The 24,731-nt window shown below is 40.6% G+C and overlaps 1 protein-coding gene across 2 annotated transcripts in view; it reads left to right on the forward strand.

Moving 5' to 3' along the window:
- Positions 1-24,731, forward strand: part of man1a1 (mannosidase, alpha, class 1A, member 1) — a 189,210-nt gene that overhangs the window by 59,187 nt on the left and 105,292 nt on the right. The window contains exons 1-2 of one of the 2 annotated variants that reach the window (XM_030046878.1): positions 14,532-14,535; positions 21,374-21,377. The exons of the other annotated variant lie outside the window; for it this stretch is intronic. The gene's annotated coding sequence lies outside the window, so the exon portion shown is untranslated. Of the gene's footprint in view, positions 1-14,531; positions 14,536-21,373; positions 21,378-24,731 lie in introns of those variants that run through there. 2 annotated transcript variants of the gene reach the window in all.

Below are 24,731 nucleotides of genomic sequence, written 5' to 3' on the forward strand. Positions count from 1 at the left end.
ATTTTTTTTTTTTTTTTTTTTACTTAAGTCTTAGATGCTACAAAGTTTTCTAAAGTTGTTAAAGTTGGTCTGAGTATAGTTTAGACCAACTTTAGCAGAGAAGAAAAGTGTTAATGTTAATGCTTGTGTTCTCTGGCAATGAAAAAAAAGGCTGCTGCTCTGACCACACCTCAACCACAGTCTCTTAGGTTGAGATCTAGACCTAATTTAAGTCATTGTCAAAGTTCTTGAAGCATCACTTCCATCAGGTTTCCATCTGAAAAAGGTAGTCACTGGTCATGAAGGAATGGACCTGATCAGCAACAATGTTTAAAGTTGCTATGGTGATGAAATGGTGGACCATTATTGTTAAAGAACCTAATGTGACAAAAGAAAATTGGTTTTGGATTATGTTCTGGATTTATGATTATAGCCTGCCACCAACATGCCATAACAGAAATCAGCATTCACTGGAGCAGGCATTTTCATTATTCCATTATTCCTTTGGTCATCTTGTGCCCAGTGTGGCTTCACCTTCTTGGACTGAAAGGTAGTATGGTCATCTGCCTCTATAGTCCATCCACTTTAAGGTTGCGGTTTGCTCTTGAGATGCTCATCTGAGCCGATCTTTACTGTTAGCTTGAACAAATATATTTCTTCTCTTCTGACCACTGATTAGTAAGAGGTTTGTGCTGAGTGTATTTTCTATTTGGTAACACCTTCTTTGGATAATCCCCTACACATATTCAACAGAATGTCAATTGAAATTGAAGTTGAATCATATCAAGAGTTCAGTAGAATATCAACAAGGCATAAATGGCATTTCAGTGACATGTGTCTAAAGTGTTAATATGGATCCCACTAAGTGCCCAGAACTCTGGTGGGTTTCATAATAACACAGCAGGGGTGCAGCAATAGGCCTCTGTGTTTGTTAAAATTCAGCACACATACAATAGAATGTCAGTAGATATGCCATGTTGTTGAAATATAATTTGTCTTATTGATATTGTGCTGAACTCTTGATATTTAAGTAATATATCTGTTTACATTCTGTTGGACATCTATAGGGGACGATCTGAAGAAAGTGACAGTTTATTCTTGGCAAACTCTGGCAAACACTTAATAGTGCCAAATCCCAGGAGACACCAACCATCACAACACCTTCAAAGTGGCGTCAGTTAGATTCTTGTCAAGTCTAAGACTGAGTTGAAAAGAAACTGAATCTTTCTACACTGTCTGCATGCTTTATGCTTATGTTTTGTGCATGACTCACCATCTGGAGCCAGCCATGACCTAATATATCATCAGTGAACATCATCAGTGCTAATGCAAGATTCCCAGTAGGCTGCTTTTCTCTCTCTGTTTGCCATAACAATAGTTGGGTAAAAAAGATCACAAGCCACTTTAGGGTTTTTGTTTCATGGCATAAAGGCTTATTGATAGTTGGTTGTCTGCCAAAGCGGCCAGTAGAGCGGACCAAGTTGCTGCTTCTACCCACATTTGAGCATATTTGGCTGGGGGTAACTTCCCACCCTGGCAAGGACTGATATTCTGTCATCTTTGGTATGAGTATGTGGGCTGTCAGTTTCATGAAAGGTAAAGTGTAGAAAAAGTAGAGAATTACAGAGCTGTCAGATCAGAAATGGGACAGAAAAATTGGTATTTCTCCGCCAACCTTTTCCTAGTGCATGACATCACAATTCAAGAAGCTGGAGCAGGCTGTCAGCAGGTCCTTATAGAGTCCTGAAATGTCTGAAATAGAGTTTTACAAATATTGGCCTTGAAAGTCATCAAATAGTGTTAAATTTTACTTTGTGAGGTTTTTACTTCATCATAACATTTTATCTAATTTAATTTATATTTATTATTTGTGATGTTATAAAGCTAAATTTTCAGACCCTACAACTGCCTTTATACTGACTTGCTACATTTACTTTTCAAGAAAATGGCTATTCTACATTACAGCTCATTTTATATGTCCCTGTCACACCTACCAATAGCTGACCTCTGACCCAGCTTTAGAGTACTTACCTTTATCCTTAACTGGAGTGCTCATTTGAATAAGAAAAAAAAGTAAATCTTGTCAAAAAAAAAAAAAAAGATCTTAAATAGATTTTAAAAAACATGAATCAAAATCAGTCATCTCATGACATCTGTAGACAAGCTGTTGGAGAAACTGAGATCTATCACTGAACCTTGAGTTGCCAAGTAACTGAAAAGCTGAGGTGAATGAGATTTTCTGGTAGTAATAAGCATTTGAAAGCTGATGTGAACAGTATTTTCTAGTAATGCTGAACAGCTAAATGCCAAGGTGAGCAGTACTTTGAAGCTGAATGATCTTTCTCACTTGACATTCATGTGAAAATAGTTGGCGGCAGGACCCCTGCCAACAAAACATTACAAGTATCACATCAAAAACCAAAAGCTGGAATCAGTGCCGCATCCAGCCGTCCATGTTGGGGAAACGTAAGTGATGGCACAGCTAGCACCTGAGACCAAGGAGTCATACAGGGCCAGAAAGGGACCACAGAGAGGACAAATCCAAAGCCCCTCGAAGCAGATCTGTCCCAGCTGCAGTCTCCTGTGCTCTCTTTCAAACAGCTCTGCAGAGCGGCAGTGTAAGGGTTGCTCTGGCAGGCATATGAGACAGTTTGTAAATCCATTCATTAGCCTCAGAGCCAGAAAACACCTGTTGTTGGAAATAGCAGACACATCTCAAACACCTTGAAACAAGTTTTATGTCCAGGCCCAGTGTGGTAGAACAGCAAAACAGAGGCAGTTTACATTTTGATTGTTATTCTCCTAGGTTGCATATTTTGTATAACAGATTAACTTTTAAAAACGAATTTGGGGATAAGATGATATAGAGCATTCCATTTCATTCAGAATTGAAGATCATTATTACTGATTTCATGGAAAGCTTTTTTTGTTGTTTTTTTGCATTGATAACAAGTGAATGATGAATCAGAGCTAATGTTGATCTTATGTGGTTAATGTTATTTAAAGTGGAGGGCCTGAAGCCAGTTAGAACCCCAAATGTGATTACTGATTTCATGGAAAGCTTTTTTTGTTGTTGTTTTTTGCAGTGATAACAAGTTTATGTGATACAGGTTGGATTGCAGATTGTTAATCTGATTCTCTCTGATTCTATCTATCTATCTATCTATTTTCTTTAATTAATACATTTTTTTTTTTTTTTTTTTTGCTGAATGATGAATCAGAGCTAATGTTGATCTTATGTGGTTAATGTTACTTAAAGTGGAGGGCCTGAAGCCAGTTAGAACCCCAAATGTGATTACTTTGAGGGTGAGAATGAGTTTTTAAAGGGGCAATAAATCCAGTTTTTACTGCCTCATTGCACGAAATGACCATAATATATCAGCAGCGGGTTGATATGGTTGTTGATCAGCACTCAATGATTACTTAGCTTGGTGTCATTTGACAAGAACTTGGGACAAAACACACCTCCCACTGCAGAAACTACCCGTCCCCTGTGCTGTGTGAAGTAAACGCTACTGTACCTCAAGGAGAGATAGGGGGCGCTACGGTTTGTTGATGTTGTTACACTTAGTTGTGGTTGCTGAGATTGGATTAAGGTGATTATTTTTAAGAAGCTTAGCCGGGGGGAGTATACTTCAATGGCAGGAGGCTAACAGTTAGCATTTGGAGCATCCAGCCAGATTCCAGCACTCAGTGACAATGAGAGGGTTAAATGATATAAATTGTTTCAAAATGGATGAGCTATACCTTTAAAAGGCAAACCATTCAACAAATAGCACACTTTGCCCGTCTTGCCAGGGTGTCGGTAAAAGAATAAGAACATACTAATTCATAAAATGCCCTGACAAGCCGAGGATATATAATACAACTGTCTTGGCCATTATCTAGGGTGTGATACTACAGCACTTGAACTTACCACTGCATCGGAAGTACAAGCAGTACAAGCAACAGTTACATCAGGGAAACAGCCTTAGGTATAGGAAGTAGCTTGACAACATAATCCTCTAGGTCAGGTTAATATTATTGTCATATATCATGTTCTATAGGAGTTGAAAACCGCAGTGGCAAAGCCCTCGGGCCAAGCTGCCATATATACTGATGTAAGTGAAGCAGCTGGAGCATGCAGCTAAAACCTATTTACCTTTCTATGGCATGAAAATGAAGGATGGGAGGGGGGAAACAGACACAGTGAGGGGAATAGGCTAATTGAACATTTAGTATTCACACACTTGTTTTACTCTCTCCTCCTACATTTGCATATGATAAATTCCGGTAATGAAACAGTGGGATGGAATTTACACAAGGCTGATTGAATTTCCTCATTAAACATAAGAAGGCAATCATTAGAAATGAGCCTGTAAATCTGCCACACGTTTAATGGAATAGACAGGAGGTTTGGACCATTTTCCCGCAAGGTTTAAGTGGTTAGGCAGCCTTCAATCACCTTATCTTCACTTCCAACAATAACCTGACGATCCGGTTTTGACAAGAAAGATGTGATTCATGCTGCCTGATGCCTGTTTGATTTGTGGGGGCGTCCTGGCTGGATTTGTACATTTAGGTTTTATTTCAGGCTCTCCATGCATTGGATTTGCATTGTTGTTATGGTTAGTGCAAGAGGAGTGAAATAGTATCAAATTTTTCAAAATATGCTTCATGTTTTTCTTCAGCCTATTTGGGATACCATTTACTTTGTATACACTTCCTACACTAATCCATGTTTGAAAGTTTATTTCGCGTTGTTATTCTTGTGTGTGTGGACTGGGCACATGGCTGCACCTACATTGGGTATTACCATGGCCAAATGCATATTTCACCCTGTCCAGAAGTAACTGGGAGTTTGGAGCATCTTTTATAAAATGCTGTTGTATTTCCTAACCTGCTTTCCTTTTTGTTATATTATTCTTTTCTAGGTTTAATTAAAACACTCCTATCGATGATTGATATTAAAGACACAGTAGATAACTAGCTGATCTAGAGCTTACTTAATTTTCACATTTTATATAGAAATGAATAATGCTGACAAAAAAAGGCATTAAATGGATACATTTTGCAGTTAAGCTGCAGTATCACCAGCAGGAAAGAGGTGCAGCACAGCTCAGCTTGAAAAAAATAATAATAATTTGCTTGAAAAGTATACTTGATAAAAGAGTAGAGAACATTTTGTTCTGCTGAAAAATGTATTTTCGAGTCAACTGTGCATGCCTGTCACTGAGACAGTCAACACATCACAGCGCTGGACACATCTACATATAGCTGGCAGTTAATTTTCCTGCTGGAGAGTGATTCATGACCCTTCATCTCTGTCACAGCTTCCCCAGTGGGACGGGACACATTGACTAGGCTTCCATCTACACTTATTGTTGTGAATTAGGATATAGGCCTATGGGATTTAAAAAGCTGATGGACGTGTTTTCCTGCTAAAGAGACACTGCAGTAACAGTGGAGTTGCATTTGTTGAAACAATAAAGATCTAGGTAGGAAGTAGGCTTGGCTTGATCATCCCAATGAATGGTCAAAATTAATTTTAGAATGAATGGAGTCCAGTGGTTGAATAACAGGTTGAAAAATGATGTTGGCGTTCTAAAATACTGGTTGCTTTGGTATGGTCTGGTGTGGTCTCTTTAAAGCTGCCTTGATGGAAACATACTGTCATTACTGTGGGGAGAAAAAAATGAAAACATCTGAGTGTTATACCTGGTACTGGCTTCACTGACGGAGACATGTACATTAAGGGGAGAAGGCATGTGGAAAGCAAATGAGGAGAAATCTAATCAGAAAATGGGTGTGGGGGGTGTGTATTTTGGTGTCAAGTGACTAGTCTTATCAGCAGCAGAGGCAAATAGTCATCAGCTACGTCTTAAACACACACACAGACACACACTTGATATCTTATCTAGACGAGGGCCTGCCAAGACACTACTCTGAACTGTCAAATGCTATACTACTACTGACACACACACACACACACACACACACACACACACACTTCATCTGGAGCAGAAGGCATCTTATTATAACTCAACAAATATTCTCACTGTTTGAGAATTTAATTAGGCCAGGAGAGAGAGAGGTCTTAACAAATTAAAAATCCAATTCCCGCTCTTATTAATCCAATCAGACAGAATAAATTACAGTATTCATTATGAGCACACACACACACACACCTGCAAAAAACATTATGTGCCCATGCCACACACGTGCGTGTGTGTGTGTATGTGAGGTTTACGACCATTTTCAGTGGCAGGGAAAATACAGTATTAGGGAAGTAGATGAATCAAAATGCCAGGGTGAGCAGAGAGCTTAATAACTGCAGGTCTGACATGGACTGACTGGATTCATTAAGTGCTTGACCAGAACAGACCAAAGTCTCAAAGTCATTTTGTAGTCCTGAACAGAATTTGAATCACAGCAAACGATATAGTCCGCATACTGTGTTTGTTAATATCTGCACCATAGCAACTACCTGAGCTGCCACTTTAAAGGGATACCTCACCCATAACCAATGATTTTTAGACATAGCACCAGGGTTGGGTACTGAACTTGGTACTTTTAACCAACCAAAACCAACCAAATTACGTCAGTAGTTCAGAGTCCTATTCACATTAGATCAATCAGTGCCCAATTTCAGCACCTTGAAAACAGAATGTCTTGTAAGTTCAAGTAAATATTGACAAGATTCTGAAAAATCCCTGCTTCAAAGCTTGTTGCAAGGGTGCATCTGGGTGAGAGAGTAAATGTTCGAGAGAAAGAGAGAGAGCAAGAAAGAGAGCTAGACTACGCTGCCCCATTGTGCTTGCCGCCTCTGAGCTGGCTCACACAGTTCAAATCTCTGGTTGAGAGAGGTGTATATAGCAATATTCCCTCCTCTCTGGTGCGGAATTTGATACAACAGACACACTGGAGAGAGGGGTGTGTGTCTCCGTCACATTTTTCCTCATTCAACTCCGCTCGCGATGTGAATGAGGACGACCACAACACAATGCCAGCTGCTGTGAATATCACACAGCCTGCGGCGGTGGTGCTTTCACAGACCTCACCGCAGGCTCGGCCCTTTCCGTGTGAGACCCCCATGAGCCAAAGTCCTTTTTATGGAGGGTTTGGTGGTGGAGAGGGCAGAAGAGGGTTATCGCAGCTTCCTGGCCACTACTCCACAGCTTGTTCCGACTAGCTATGACTGTGAGAGGCTGGAGGTTATAGGGACGGGTATGGGAAGGGAGAGGGAGGTATGGTGGGCTTTTATTTTGTGTGCTGTGCATGACAACAAAATGTTCTAAATAAATAACAGTGTTGAAATTGAGAAGTTTAGACTTACTTTTAACCATTGAGATTATATTTTGTGGAATTACAGAGTAAGTTACTGACTGTACCATTGAGTACCACATCAGTTTAAACGTGAATGCACCCAACTCAAGTACTGCTGCCTATCTGCTGCCCTCAGTCTCCAGCAAAGAATGATTTACTCTCAAGCCTTCATGGTAAACCCAATGGAAAAAATTGTGTCAGTAATTTTATGATTTTACAGCCAAACACAATCAAAAGTTCTGTTTAAAAACCTTGCAGTAATCATGCAAAATCCAAGTCTCAAGTATCTAGTCATATGCTGAGAACTTCCCAAACATGTGTTTTTGTTCAAATCATGCTGCAACGACCACTCCCACAAAATCCTTTCACGCACAGTCATGAAGCATGTGGCTACAAGCTAAACATGCACTCCTGTGTACTGTAATGATCCCTGTGGTGGACAAGGTGACACAGACTCTGGGCGGCACAGAACTGCCGGAGAAAATTAAATGTTCACAATGCTGAAAGATGTTGAAATTCTGGACTGAAGCGCTCCTAAAATATGAAAAATGCATGCAGAAGCATTCCAGTCCAATCCTCAGTTTAAATGTTGATTTTAAAAGGGTCATTTTAAAAAGTCCAGGAGTATGAACTTTCATTTGTCTCAGTGGGCCACTGGTTATACAGCTGCTACTAAAAGCAATATTCTATCAACTTTTAACAGTGACAAGCAAAACAGTCAGTTTCCACTGCAAGGTGTTAACACGGACTTGCAGGGAATCGTAACACAAATCATTTTGGACTGCAACTGATTGTTTTTTTGGTGTTTTTTGTGATAAAGCAGTGAATGTAACAGGTATTTCCTGCTCTTAGCTCTGTTCATCCAAACAAAAAGAAAAATCGGATCAAGCTGCTCAGAATTCAAAGGCATATAGAGCTGTCATGACTTAGTTTTTTTTTTTTTTTTTTTTTTTTAGATGTCAACCTACACTATTTACTAAATTATATGAAAAAATCTATTTAAAAGTCATCATCAGTGCTGGATCAGCATATTTTTTTATGAAAGACTTCACACAACATGTAATGCTTTTAAAGCAGAGAAAAATCACTTGATTGCTTTTAAAAATGAGAAAAAAGTGACAGCAAATTAGCAAAAACCTGAACATGCAGTTCTGGACCTACATTGATCTATTCATGGTAAAATAAAAGGGTCCCCAAATGATTTTTTACCCAGGGCCTCAAAATGTGTAGGGCTGGCAGTGGAGTGCGGTGTACAGTTGATGTTCCTGAACTTCATGTGTATAAATGTGTGTTTCATAGAAGGGAATGCAAACACCTATAAAGTTAGAACTTAAACAGATAATCTGTAAGTTTGTGAAAATGAGAAATGAAGGGTCTAAGTTTTGGTTTACCGATCATAATTTTACCACTCACTTTTCAAAATGTCCATGTACAGTTTGTTTTGACAGAAACAGTCTCTGTAGGCTGACTGCTACTGTCCTCATTGTCTCTTTCTCTCTCGCCTTGGATTTGGCACTTCAGTGTGTGTGTGTGTGTGTGTGTGTGTGTGTGTGTGTGTGTGTGTGTGCGTTCTCCTGGGTCCACTGAGCAACAGATAGTGAAAAATTCATCAAGCATCTGCGAGTGGAGGTGACGCACAGAGAAAAAATGGAAATGTCACAAAAGAAAAAAATGGAATTGAAGAAAGCATATTTCTCTCTCCCGCTCTCTCTCTCTCTCTCTCTCTCTCTCCCTCTCTCTCTTGTCTCTGTCTCTTTCTCTCTCACTCTCTCTCTCTCGTCTGTCTCTTTCTCTCTCGCTCTCTCTTCCTCTCTCTCTCTCTTTCTCATCCTCTCTCTTGTCTCTGTCTCTTTCTCTCTCTCTCTCTCTCTCTCTCTCTCTCTCTCTCTCTCTCTCTCGCTCTCTCTCTCTCTCTCTCTCTTTCTCTCTCTCTCTCTCTCTGTGACTGTGACATTAAAAGCCACTAGACCAATCAGCAGCTAGTGGTTGCACTTGCATTAATGACCTTCCATAATCAAGTGGTGTGTATGTGTGGAAAGAGAGACATAGGTGTGTGTTCAGTTGGTCCACCATGTTTGTGTTCATACATTAATTACCCCTCCAACTCAAGTTCTGTAAAGCACCTTGTGTGTGTGTGTGCGTGTGTGTGCGTGTGTGCACCTGGGAGTAAATTTAGCTTTCAGTGCCACGCCAGCATCACCGATCTGACCTTTAAAAAATATGATTTAAATAATTTAAAGTTTTATTATCTCTTTAAGATAATTTGTTGCTAATTTTCTGCATTTTTTTTTTTTACTAATATAATAATGTTAATTAACCATTTGTTAATTCAAAGTAAGGTTTGTGTTGGTATTTCTAATACTGTAAAATGTGACACAGCAGTTTCCAGATTTCAAACAAATGAATACTGGCCCTAAATATCAGCTATTGCTGTCCTCGATTGCTAATAGTCAGTATCTGCCCTGAAAAATCAATATCTGTCAATCGTAATTGGATGTGTAATCCTGTCTAACTCTGCTGAGGTTATTTTCCGGAACGGTCCAATAATAATCCATATCTCCCATCGTCATTCCCACCTGTTCATTTCTGTCCTCAGCAGGTTTCTCCCTCTTTTTTTATAGTCACAGAGGTACAGGATGCAAGGTGTGCCTCTCAGCAAGCCTACAGTGTCCCAACAGGATTTGACACGGTTGAGCGTTTTATCCTGTAATATGATAGTGTCGAGGTTTTCTTGGGATTTGCTTCAAATATATAATCCAAAGAGCCTGTGGAGCAGTCCGGAATGGTTAATCCAAAGTCCTGGGAGGGGCGTATCATATCTGAATTTTTGAATTGGAAACGGAGATTTGCCAGAGGATTTTGTAAGAGAGACCAAGACTATGAGATATGTTCTGTGTGTGTGTGCATCATTCTTAACTTTAGCCTTGCACAAGACCAGTGGAATTATTATCAAGATTAAGCTGCCTCAAGCTACATTCAGATGTCTTTCACATGTATTTAAATAAAAGTGAAATTAAACGATTTTTCTGAGGACCCCCTAGAAACCTCTTGAGGCAGTCATGTGGAGACGTGACCGTTGGTGAAAAGACCAGCTGAGTGGCTTTGCTGTGGTGAGCTGTCTGGTTCCCTCACTGGTCGTGTCTTTAGTGATTGTGCTGACAAGCCGCTGGCTCTGCATCAGATCAGCCAAACAAGCTAAAGGTTGAAACATGGGCTCTCCTTGCCTGGGCTTGCCTCTCATTTTAGCCTGGGGCAAGGATGGCGAGGCTGGAGTGTGTGTTCACCCAACCAAAAAAACTCCCCACGGGATGTGTGTGTCTTTTTGTTTGTGTGTGTGTGTATGCACGCGCATGTGTGTGTGTGTGTGCATGTCTGTCCTCTGTCTAAAATCAACACACTTGACTGGGCCACAGCACATCAAAGGTCACGACTGATGTCTCCCGTTGCAGAGAGGAAGAGAGAGAGAGACTGAGTTTTTAGTGCTCATGGCATCTGGCCAGTGTGACCTAGACTGGGCCAACAGAGAGTGTATGTGTGTGTGTGTGTGTGTGTGTGTTTTTGTGTAGGTGCGTGTGTGTAAAGTGAATTAGGCTGCCATCTGTCTGTTTGGCCCAAGCCTGGCTAACTGTGGGCTGTTTGAGATGAAGACAAATCAGAAGAAACATGGGGAAAAAAGCCCCCCCAGTTTATATATATATATATATATATATATATATATATATATATATATATATATATATATATATATATATGTGTGTGTGTGTGTGTGTGTGTGTGTGTGTGTGTACAACTGGTGTAATGATGATGATGAGTTAATGATGATGAATAATTTGAATAGGAGAATATGATGTAGCTCCATCCTGCTCTTTCAGAATGGACTTCTCATTTCCTCTTTTTCAGCAGCGTTTTCCTCATGTTACGTCAGGTTAGCTAGCTAACACTAATTAGATAGTTTCCAAGTCTCAGTCAAACTTTGTGTTTCCTAGTAATGAGAATGATGTAACACTGCCCGTGCCCTTTGAGTTCTTGCTCTCTGTTACTAGGGCTGCTCATAGCTTCGTTTTGCATGATGAATGAAAGCCTCCTATCTGATTACAGTGTTGGAGTATGGCCAAGTGTATGTGTTTGTTTTGGTCTTTGAATTAAAGCATCAACTATGGTCAGCATTAGGCTGCAGCAAAGAACAGCAACTTGCCTACTGCAGGTCAGTTCTTCAAAAACTATGTGCCTGGTCTCAGTAAGCATCCTAAGTTTTTGCTCTTGAAGACCCTCTCCCTTCAAAAATTAGGTTTCTTTTCTGGTAGCTTGACATTGACTGAACAGATTGATATCGGTGCCAAATCTGCCACTGCAGCCCCATTTTGACTCTCTGCCACTGAAGACGAGAAGCTTGTTATTAATTGTGCCGTGCATGTACGAGCACAATTTGTGATATCACAAATGAGTATGATCTATCAGTGTCTACTGTGTGGAGATGTGTAAATTAAAGAATAACGTCTGATGCTGTTGAAACTAGTGCAGCAGCATTTTGACAAACACAGTCCAATGTAGACAGTTAGTGAATGCCAGCCACAGCTAAAATGCATCACACAGAGGCAGCCTGGCAGGTGGTGTGAACGTGAACTTTTATAAGTCCTCTGCCAAACAAATGTTCACATCAAACTGTGACCAATGTAAACTAGACATATGCTAATATGTTAACTTAGCCTACTGTTGCAGGCTGACAGCGATGGAAACAAATTGAGACATAAACTCAGCGTTCATATTATCAACAAGTCTGATTTTGATGCTCACCAGGCTTTAGTTCAGAGCCCAACATGTTGGGCTGTATTTCTCCAGTGTTGCCTGTTGCCATCCCAGGATGAAGTGCAGTGCTAGTTTACCTGCATGGGGGAAGGAGTCAGGGGAGTGGGGGTATCTCCGGACTGTGTTTCAAATTTCCATATTTACATATCACATATTCAAATGGTTGTCTCAGCTCACGTTGAGATTTGAGCCACAGATGCCTCATGTCAGAGCCCATTCACACCCAGCTGTTGTGTTTTGGTGTTGTCAGTTTCACATGTATGGAAAGCCAAACAGGTATTTTTGAATCATTCTAATGACACTCTGTGAGCAACAGTAAAAATGCACACAATTAATTATCCTTAAAAAAGAAAAAAATCCTGGAAAATAATTTCCTTAAAAGAGTGGAATCCTTGACATATTTTTCCTTAGGAAATCATTTTACCGAAGAAGCTTTATGCAGCTGTGCACTGGTGCCTGTATCGTGTCACATACATGTACATGCAGTAAGCTTTTATTCACTTTATCCCAGCTGATGGAAATGCACCTACTGTAATTCACATTTTATTTTTGCAAAAGTTTTCTTAAAATGACCCGTGACAGCTGATGGAATGGTGGGGAGGGAGACGGCTCGTGTGTCCCAGGAGACAGTTCCTCTTTGCTGGGCAGGTTATCTGCTCAGCCTGCCTGCAGTGGTGTAAAAGGCCAGCGGTTGAATGGCAGGCTTTGCCACAGATGCCGCCAGTGTTTTGTGCTGACTTGTTTTTTTTTCTTCTTTGTGTTATTTCTTCTCCTGTCTCCTGTGGCCTTTTCCTCCCTGCCAAGAGTTTCAATAGGTTTTCTGCCGCCAGTCCCCTGGAGTGATGCTGCAGCTCCTCATATCACTTTACTTAAGTGGCAGAAGAGGTCCCGCTGATAGAATTGTAGTCTGGTCAAACTGAGGTTTCCTTTCCACCTGGAATTAGCATTTTTCATATCAGGAACATGGCTACACATGATTCTAGACATAACTTAATTTAATTAACATAGTGGAGCCCTCTCGTGGTGACTACACCTGCGGACACTAGCTTTATGTTTCATAAAAATATAATGCCCTCAGCTACAGTATCTGAGTTGCGTTGAATCATTGTAAGGTTTGATGAAATTCAAGCACTAAATGTCCATGACAGTCGACAAGATGGACCTCATCTGTCCACTGCAAGATCCTGATGTTAGATTTTAGATCAGATGCATATTATTTGTGCAATATGTCTTGTTTTAATCAGAAGATGCAGCAGAAATGTGTAAATTATAAGAAAATTACCTGTATATTACTTAAAAAAAAAATCAGAAAATTAGCAAAATAAAAGAAAATAGAAAATTAGGCACATTACCAGAAAATTATCAAAAAATAGTAAATAATTTCATCCTGTAGTCACTGACACTGCGATGGAGTGGGTGTTGAGCTGCAGCAAACATTTGGCCAGAAACTGATTTGGGTTGTTGGTTCAAATCCAGCACAGCTGTCCATTTGAACACTGTTTATTTTACGCAGAATCTCGCCCATCTGGCTTTTCCGCTGGCTTCTTTGCACTTCTGTTCCTTTACTTTCTCAGACAGCCTTTATTTACAATGAAGAGAAGATCTCACATAACACATCCCCAAGGATTTCGCTGGCAGATATTTCACTGAAGTTCATCGCTGACCTAAACTGTGAGCCCACAGTGTGACGATGAACTTGTGCTGCAATGAGGAAATTAGTATGTCTGTTGATTGTTGTGAGTGCATTTCACTTTGGAGGAGCATCATGGATGTGAGGAAAAAAAACAAAACTGCCCCTACACTATTATGGCTTTCATACTGTCTGAAAAAAAATCTAGACTGCATAATCACCGCCTGTTAGATATTAGTTTTTTGTTTGTTTTTTTTTTGTTTTTTTTAATAAAAGGGATGGGGCACACAGTTACAAATATGGATTTCTTATTTAGCCTTACTCTTGAGTATGATCTTCATCACCTACCAAGATTTGAAAGTTCATAAAAGTCACTAACTAATTTAATTGACCCCCTTAACCCCACCTAGCATGACTGGGTGGGTGCTCCCCTTTTAGGGCAGCAATACTGTCAGGACCATGATAGGACCAACCACCTGTCCAGCGAAGTGAAACTAGAGTTCCACTAGAATTCTTATTGTTCTTATTTACTATTACTAATGAAGAACTCTAGTAGAACAACCTGAGTTTTAGTGTTTGATGATGAACTAAGTGCTACTTCAGAGGCTTGTGCTGAAAATTAGCAACAAAAGTGCCTGAATATTAAAAAAAAAAAAAAAAAGAATCAGATCAGTGATACTGGATCAAATGTCTTGTGGCTGAGGTCAGACGCTTTCACAAGCATTGTAATTATTACTCATTATGCTGAGGTCGCCCTGGAAGACCCTCAAGGACCCCTGGGGGTCCTTGGACCCCACTTTGAAACCACCAATCTAGTCAATAAATGACCAAATTCCTACTAAGTACTGACAAAGTATTACCCTTACACTGAACTTGCAATGCTTATTTGAATAAATGTGTTAAAGTTGTGTCCTTAAATGGTCTTCAAAGCATTTAAAGAGTCTGAATCAGCTGGTTCAGCTGGTTCACATATGGGTTGGGCGCTGGCTTACACAGGCCAAGCCTTATTTTTTTTTTATTTTTTATTTTATTTTTTTTTTGTGGTGTCTTTCTCTTTCCAGACTAGTTAGTTACTTGGTCATATAAGTTGACATTGAGTCCTGGCCTGCAGCCTCAGCTTTTGCACTACATTGTGTGTGTGTGTGTGTGTGTGCGTGCATTTGTGTGTGTGTGTATCAGGTATTCAATCTCTGTAATTGAAATGGATGGAGTAATTCTGCTCTGGCCTTCCCCCAGGCCACTGTGTGTGTGTGACAGAGACAAGGGGGCGCGAAATGGGGGTATCCATCACACACACACACACACACAAACACCCCTGTGCTGCACACTCTTGTCTTCCAAGCCTTTCTTATAAAGCCTTGGGTCTGCATTCACACTAATTAATCACCTGTATACACACACACACACACACACACACATGAACACACACACGCACACACACATGCCAAATAACTAGCATGTTCTTCCAGGCTTTGAATCCCTCTAAGGCCCAAAGCAGCACAGCACAGCGGTACTGCCCATCTGATGGCTACACACACACACACACACACACACACACACACACACACACACACACACACACACACTCACAGAGTTCTAAAAGTCTGGTCCCTGAAAGTTTGCATGCCTGAATACACAAAGCAGCCAGCAGACATGAAAAATCCAGATTACAACATATTTTCATATCAAAACTCAGCCTCGTCGCATCTTGTATTATCACGGCTTAGCTTCATATCTCCCCACTGCTGAATCACTGTCATGCATTAAACCCACACACACACACGCATGCACGCACGCACACACACACGCACACGCAAAACTAAGCTCGGCAATGCCTTTTACTGTAACCTTGACAAAAACTGTTGATGCTGGAGTATCTGGCAGGAGGAGCCAAGAGGTTAATACACTTTGGGGGGGTGGGGGGAGGGGGTGTTTGTGCAAGCGTATTTTTTCGACCCATGATAACACGATTAGCTGAAGGCTTAGCCAACATTTTTCTCCCCGTCCCTCCGTGACCTCTCAGAAGACACAGTGTAGACCTAATGTTGAGAAATGTGATCGGCAGCAGGGTGAGGATGAGATCTGGATCATCGTGGGATTAAGGATTAGGCCCGGAGTTTGCATCGAGTTAGCAGCAGGACAAGGTGAAGGCTGGAAGAATTGACCATCTTGGAGAAAATTTTGTTTGTGAGCAAAAAGCAGTGTGGCTGACTTCTTGTTTGTTTCTTTGTTTTCATAGAGGCTGATTTTTGATGCAGTCGGAGCTGCCTTTAGTGCTTCTGCTATTTAAGTGATGGTTACAACCAGGTGGGATTTTGGATTGAAGCTGCCAGCAGTTGCTATTATGTGCCACTAATAAATCTTTTCAAATGTATCCATTGTCATGCCTAAAATTTAGAATATTATTTCAGGATATCCTCCTTGAGTCCAAGAGGATATCAAATCCAACTCTTTCTTAGAGAGAGATAATTCCTTGGCACCAAAAACAGACTTCAGTGTTTTCTTTCCAGTGACACCTGCATTGTGCACAAGGTCTGCGGGGTCTTTGAGTTATAAACCTTTACAAAGGAGTGTCCTTTTGCCAGCACAAATTACAAGATTTACTGATCCAGATCCATATTCACTATTTTTCTCGATGATGAGAAGATTGTCTGAACCAGCATATAGCGTGTCATGGAAAAAAGTTAATCAGTAGTTACTGAGCAAATTGAACAAAAAACACAAAACCTAACTCCAGATCTTATGAGCTTCATTGGAAAAAGTGTTACCACTGCTTTTAAAAGAATGAATGGCAACAGGTGCTGGCTGCTGTAGGCCTGAAAAAACACTGAAGAGAAAAGCAGATGTTGGGTTCAGATATTTTACTCACAGGTCGCTACTGAATTCTTTTGTTCAGCAGATGGTGAGAAAAGCAGCAATTCTCAGTGCTGATGAATTATCAGGAGTATTGTTCATCTCCAGTGATTAGCTTCACGGCAGGAAAGGAGACTCCCTTAGACACACACATGCACACATATGCACACACACACCTCACCATTTTAGTACAGTCACTACCCAAAGTCTATGACCAACCCAGCCGCACTTAAACATTTTAGTCTGTGTGTTCAATAAATCATTAAGCATGCAGCACCGAGCCCTCAGTAAAGCTTTTAGTCCTAACATATTGGTTATAAGAACAAGATCTCTTCTCTCTGAGCTGTTTGAAACCCAGGAGCGGAGAAAAGATGAAAAGTGATGGAGGTGGAAGACGAGAAATAGGTAAAAGACAGTAAGTAAGAGAGGCGGGAAAAAAAAAAAACATTAATACATCAGTGCAGGGAGACAGATCTAGAGAGAGAGGGCAGAGAATTAAAGCTGGAGAGAAAAACAGAAAAAAAAGAGAGGCACACAGATGAAAAAATCAGAAACAGAGAAAGTTTGAAAACGAGGTGGCGGCAAGGTAGAGCCAAGGTGAAAGGCAGAAAGATAGTGATTGTGTGAGCAAGCGAGCCGGTTTATACCCCTCTGTAAGTGATGGGCGGACTCCGAGGCAGCTAAAAGCTTTCCATTAGACAATGCTGAAACACCAACCAGGCACAGAGCCACTGTTTTCCATCAACACTAATACTGTGTTGTCCTTGCAGCTGGCAATAAATAAACAAATAAATAAATAAACTCTGACTGGCTTTGTGTGACGGCAGGCTTCTAGCTGTGATTTTGATTTGGGTTCAACAGATATGGCTTTCTGAAGGCTTGTTGCAATACTATTTTTTTCCCAATATTCAGTGGCTTTCCAAAAAAATCCAAGGATTCAGTTTGTTGTATTTTCAAGAGGGTGGCAAAGCCTCTTAAACAGCAGTGAAACCATGGGACACTAAAACTGTGCAATGATACCTAGGGTGATAATAGTAATGAGAAGAAGAAGAGGAAGAAGGAGAAGAAAAAGAAAAAAGCACTGCCCCCAAAGCATACTACATACTCATTGTAACCAAGTCTTGAATATGTAGTGATCCTGCCTTCAAGTGCAATATCAGAGGCTCATATTTCTAGTGTTTCCTGCGTACCAGGGTTTGCATCTCCGGTCTGTGGCTGATAGGATACGTATCTCGATACACTGCCAACAATCCGATACATTCAAGATAATAAGCAGCAACTACCGATGCAATACAGTACGATTCACACCCACCCCCCCACCTCCCACCCACCCATTACAATGCAGTGCGATTTAACAATTTGACAATTTAACAGAATCAGGAATGCAGAAACAGCTCAGGGTGGTGTGTGTGTGTGTGTGTGTGTGTGTCTGTGTCTGTGTGTGTAGGCTAATGGTGGAGGGGCGAAGCTCATCCAGTAGCAGGGCGTGAAAAACTCATTGTACAGCATCGGCAGCTAAACTAGCAATCGCAATGGATTCCGTCCATCACCAATTGCCTATTCAATCGTCAGTCGGCCCAAGCCTAGTACCCTAATGCCTTGCTATGACAGAGTATCAGACAAAAGACATGTCACTGAAGAAAAAGTAAGGTGAGCAGTGTCAAATTGAGTAAAAACACTAAAATAAGACTACAAATTAACTATAATTAAAATGATCATAACTAGCAAGGCCTATTTGTTCTGTCTCAGCCATCCTCCACGCATATGAGTTTGTTGTGACACGACCATGACCACCGCTGTTCAGCAGCAGTCAGTATTCGCTCTGTAACGTAAGATACACGTTATATCAAATTATTGGATGGATCATGTTTCTAAATAAAGCATCGGATTGTATCCAAGATTGTATCCAAGATTGTATCTGCTTATGACTGCTCTAGCGATGCACTCGCATCGATACGAATTGGTTAATTTTCCATCCCTAATGCATACAACTTGACTGGTGTTCAGGTGCTCTGGTTGGAAATGTTGGGTAAACAGAGAAACTTGGAAAAAATGGAAGCCATTACAAACTTTAACTGAACTGAACTTTTACTATATGTTCACAAAGTAAAAGTAGGAGCATGCAGTGTGCTCAGAAATGTCAACTTGCATGCAGAATAGAATTGTCACAGCAGCCATTCTGACATTAAATAGAAGGCAAAGCACAGGTGTTACTAATGACATTAATTACAGTTCAGTTCCATTTAAGTCTAACATCTAATCCCGGGACCGCTTTTGTTCCTGCTGGCTCACTGGAAAAGCTCTGCTCCACTTCAGCTGAACAGAGCCTTAATAAATGTCATCAGTAACACCTGTGTTTACCTGCTATTTCAAGTCAGAACGGCTGCTATGAAAAAGATCTGTTGGCTCAGTTCCACAATGCAGTGCACTCTGGGAATGAAGGAGCTGCTCAAGAGGTAACATGAGAAGTTCATCAAAGCCAAAAATGAAACAATGGAATTTCTATAATAGCAATTACCAAAACAGTATACTATGGAGATGAGTACTAGAGTTACATGATAAAATATATTGAGACCACAATATGTGTGCAATCTCATATCAAAAATTTCTGTAAAAGTATGCAATGTTTTTTGTTGCTGTGGAAATAATAGATGAGTTTTTGCCTGTTGTTAGATGAGTGGCAGTTGGTGCCTTCGCTTTGAGGCCCGAGTCAATTGGTGCACAAAGTGGACATGACGAAGTGGTCTTTGAGTGCAAATGTGTTTGTTTGGGAAGAACTGAGCATATGACTAGATACCAGAGTCACGGATTATTCAGCATGATGAGTGTAAGCTTTCTTAAAAGAACTTTGGTGTTCTGCTGTTCTGAAATCTTAGAATTACAGACATATTTTTTTTCCATTGGATCAGAGATTGCTAACATTTTTGGAACGTGAAAATACCATGAAGACTTGTGAGCAAAAATTTTCGGCATCGGGGGTTGAAGGCAGCACACAGTGATACAAAATTATGCATAAATGGTGAAGTATCTCTTTAAGGGTACATGCTGCCCATCATATGAGTGGTGTGTGACATTGACTGGACCATATCTGATTTTGATTTAATGGCCTGTATCGGCTAACTGATTTATCTGCCTAACCAGTGAAGTATGATGTTTGTTACATGACCACAGCCGTTGCTATAGAGACAATATTTGACCAGCAGTGTCAGCAGTCCCAGTTTGTTCAGTCTATTATTGTGGTTCTTCTTCTCCGTCTGTCCTTCCTGTTTTTCGTCCATCCCGTGCTGTTGCTCCACTCAAACCTCCAGAGCCTCAGAAACACAACATGACACTTTCCTCTCACCCATTGTCTTGTCAGTGCCCCCCACCCCACCCCATTCCCCCCACAGCTCTTCCTGTTCATGTGTGTGTGTGGGAGGGAGAGAGTGTGTATGTGGCATGTGTGAAACAGATAGCAAGAAAGTCACAAGAAGACTAGTGCATTGAAAAACTTAAAGAGGAGAGGTTTTCTTGAAATAACTTCTAGCATATGTTTTATGGTGCATTGCTTCCCTTAATCTGTAAAATACTCTCAAAATAAGAAAAATGGCAGTCAGTAGAGTGCACACTTCCACCAATGCTATGCAGTTCTCAAGATCTGCCATTTCCACATCACGTGTTGCTGATATAAGCTGTTGCTGGAGTTGTGTGCCTTGTTGTGATAGGCCACAGCGACCACCACATTACCTTTTTGACAATCAGCGTGAAAAGTTAATCAGCTCTCTCTTGGCCCATGACCAAGCTGCCCACGAAGTTTTGTTCAAATCCATTCATAACTTTTTGACATATCGTGCTAACAAAACTACACCCCCCATCTAACTCTGTTGGTAGAGTTAATAAACAAGGCTAAGAGGTGATGAATGGAAAGTCCAGTGATCTCAGTGTCTGTGTGACACTCAGCAGTGTGTTTGAGCTGGTCACTGTGAGCATGGTGAAGCAGCTGGTGAAGCAGTTGGAGAGGAGCCCCGATGCTTCAACAGAGGAACAGTAGATGGGGTGCAACACAGGGACCCTTCATTCCTGGATAGCACAGAGCTTGTGCCGTAAATGTGAGACTGAGGGTGTTTTCACACTTAATAATCGGCTTCCTTGGTTCAGGTCTAATGCAAGAATGATAAATTGTTCACTTCACAATAGCAGGCAAATCTTTTGACTACATATATTTTTGTAGAGGTTAAAAAAAAGTAAGAAACTAGAAACTAAAAGAAGAAACTAAAAAGGACATTATTATTCTGCTTATTATAATGGGATAAGTAGTATCTTTATCTGTTCTTGCTTGATGCAAACATCTGTAACATCTATGTAGTGAATGTTCAGTTACGGAAACAAAAAAATCAGGCGCACAATTTCAGACAGCCCTGTGTATTTAGGAAGTAAGGACAAGGGCAGCCAAAACAATGTGGAGGTGTCATGTGCTCAGCCTGCGATCACTGTTGTTGGAATAAAACTGAACTTCATTAAAACATCATAACCGCTGAATGTGGTTCTTTCACCTCTACAACACTTACAGAACAAATAATGGAAGCGTAGCGCTTTGCAGTTGTTGTTGTTTTTTTTCCCAGGTTAAACCAGCTGAAGCGTTACTTCTCTTTGAAATAAAAATAAAAACATTAACCAACTGTTGTACAGCTGGTGATGAGTCTCTATGCTTTGCACAGACTATATTACTTCCTTTTGTGGTTTAGACTTTATTGAAATTGCTTTCACATCAGAAGTAGAACACTATCTTGTTTTCTGTCTTGGGCCAACCTTTTGGAAAAGTTTGGTCTGGACCACAGGTCACTAGACTTGTTCACACCTGTCAAAAAGGTTCAAATTTAGCAGAAAGCCCTTAAAGTCTGGGCTGAGGTGTGAAAGGCCCCTGAGTGTGATGCCTTGGTGGTGAACACTAGGTTTTTTCCACTGCAGAGAACAGATGAGACACACTACTGCAATATGTTCTGGTCGTAATTTCCTCTGGGGAAATCAACTGATCAGTGAGGATGGATGGATGAGAGATCAAGGGTTGAGGAAGGAAGGAGAGGATTTAGCGTCCAGAGACCAGGAAGTCCATATGTCACTGTTTTTTGTCGCTTTCCTAAAACATGAAGGACGAATGAGAGCGGATGAAATTGATAAAGGGACAGAGGCGGCTGCCATCCTTTTGCCCTCTAACAGCGAATATGGACAGTAGAAGAAGAGGAATGACACACAACTGAGACTCAGAGTCCAAACATCATTAAGAGAGAATATCAATGACTCTATTCCTCTCTTTCTACACAACAATCCATCCAGTCATTCCCTCTCCTACTTCCACTCGTCTGCTAATGAGCTACCATCCATTTCTCCTTCTCACCTTTTTCCTGTCCTGAGTTAGTCTTTCATTGCTCATTTCCTCTTTGCATTCATTCAACCTAGGCTGCTTTTTCTTTCTTCAGCCCTTCCTTTGTCTTACTTTCCCTCTTCCTCTCTCTGTCCCTCCACCTTCCTCTATTTGTTTTGCTCTTCCTTCATTGCTTGCTCCTTCCTTCCTCCCTTTTCTCTTTGTCTGCTGTCCTCCTCTCTTTCTTCGTCTGTGGTGCAGTCATTTCACTCATGAAAGTCAAAATTCCTGTGTGAATGTTTAAAAAAAAATGCATGCCTTATTTTGAGATAATTGCTGTATCCAAAACAAAATGGAACACACCAATTAATAATGTTTTGCTGTTGCATTTGAATTATTATTATTATTTTTTTTGCACTTGGTACCAGAATATTGGAAATATGAATTCAAAAGCTTGTGAGTCAGCATGGCCTATCATAAAAGCTTTAAAAGTATTACGGCACTGTTATGCCCATATGCTATTATAGAATTACAACAGTTGCTCGTTAAACATATGATTCCCTCCAAGCTGTAATTCCCAGTTGATTCCACGATCATTTTAAGAAATATATGAAGAACATCTGGGAAGGTTTCACAAACAATTTCACTATATCAGCTAATTTTGATCAGCTTGTAAATCAAATGTAATTGACTAATCTGTGGCCCTGCTCTATAATTTGCATTTTCAGCAGCTATAAAAAACTGTATTTCCATTAGTTTCCTTCATAAATGTTTAATCACTTGTTAAAAAAAAAGAATAAAATTCATCACAAGGTTGGAGCAGATCAGTCAAATAAAGATGATTGAAGACGCAGGAGTCCTTAAAGTGTTCACTAAGACAATAGACATGGAAGTCATTGTTGAAAAAAAAAAAAAATAGAATTTACATTTGAATTTTAATTTTCCACCCAAAACATGGAAGCGGGAGTCACTTTTAGCTGCACTTTTTGGCACAATGGCAGTGATGTTGCAGAGATGCTTTTTCTGTGTGTCCCAATCTGCCCGTCCCAAGACTTCACAAGCTGCTGTCAGCAGGCAGCTGAGGCTTACAAATGAGGAAGCATGTTGATATTATTAATGAGTAAAATAATTAACATCATCAGTGTTCCGCCTGTATTCATGTAGCAGTGGTGCACCACCACAGCAAGAAAATTAGCACCACTGCAAGAGAAGATCTGAAATGAACACTGTAATTTAGTTTCACTATTATTTAAAACTAAAATCGCTGTGGTCCATTTTGCTCAGAAGTGATGATTATATTGTGATTAAGACGTCTTCATCAGTAGAACCTGTACTTTACACATAACTGAGGCCCAAACAACGACAGATATGAGACAAAACCTGCATTATCACTCAGAGCGCCACAGCTTCATAAGCTAGACAGAAAATAGACATCACATATGACGACTTACATGTTATTACATTCTATAAGTTATAGAGCTGCGCACAAAAACATACACATCAAAGTATGTGATTTGTCTGTGCGTGTACTTTTTTGAACACGCTCCAAAAAATTTGAACAGTTGAGCCCTGTCTTCAACATTTCATCAATTTTGCTTTTTTATTTCTTCCTTTACTTCCTTCCTCACTCCTTCCCTCTTTTTTGCAGTCCACCTTTTCATTCATGCGTCTTCCTTTCCTTCTACTCTTTTCATCATCCATTTCCTCTCTTTCTTTCTTCCTCTCTTTTTCTTTTGCTCCACCTTTCCTCTCTTGCATCATGTCCTCATCCAGTGTGCTCGTTTCTCCCTTCTCCGCCCTCTATCTTCATTCCCCTCCTCCATTTCCTCCATCTTCCTTTCTCTCCTTCATTTGTGTCCATCTTCATTTATCTGTCTGTTCCCTTCCGTTCTATCCTTGCTCTTTCTCTGTCCCTCACCATCCTTTCTTCTATTTTTCTCTTCCTAACCAAATCCCTTTGTTTCTCCCTCTGAAACATAAAATGAGTGCAGAGCAGAGTGATGGATGAACGAAGAAAGAGAGAGCAGCATCTGCAGTCTTCATCCATCACCTGCATAGGCAGATGTCCTTATTCTGCACACACACACACACACACACACACACACACACACACACACACACACACACTTTTCTGTGTATGTTGTCTTGTGAGGTGCAATGTTTGTGTGTGTGTGTGTGTGTGTGTGTGTGTGTGTGTGTGTCTTTGTGTCAGTGCTGCAGTAAGTGAGTAAGAACTCTATTAGCAAGTGTCACCTGTCAATAACAACACCAGCTCACTGCATTCCCTCATCTCACACTGCCATGTAGTGTGTGTGTGTGTGTGTGTGTGTGTGTGTGTGTGTGTGTGTGTGTGTGTGTGTGTGTGTGTGTGTGTGTGTGTGTGTACACATACATACAATGATGCATTGTTTGGTTGTTCAGAGTGAAATAACCTTCACTAGATGCAACCAGGCAGCAAAGGCAGAGCTGTAATCTGTGTAGTGTGTGTGTGTGTGTGTGTGTGTGTGTGTGTGTGTGAGTGAGAGAGAGACAGAGAGAGAGAGCTGAAAGAGAGATATTAACAAACAAACTGGGCTCTCTCTCTGTTGCACACTGATTGTGTTGTCAGAGGTCAAGATGCAAACCTGATCTCTTGTTATTGAAGTGTCTTTTTTGAGGAGTGTAATTACATCTTGAAATTCTAAACAGTATGTGGAATGATAATTTGTGTGTGTGTGTGTGTGTGTGTGTGTGTGTGTTCTGTGGTAACATGGGAATAAGCAATAAGCTTACCCTGATTTATTTTGGATCTGATCTGCATCTGAATGAGTGCTGGCC

This window comes from Myripristis murdjan, chromosome 24 (genome assembly GCF_902150065.1).
Source record: "Myripristis murdjan chromosome 24, fMyrMur1.1, whole genome shotgun sequence".
NCBI lineage: Eukaryota > Metazoa > Chordata > Actinopteri > Holocentriformes > Holocentridae > Myripristis > Myripristis murdjan.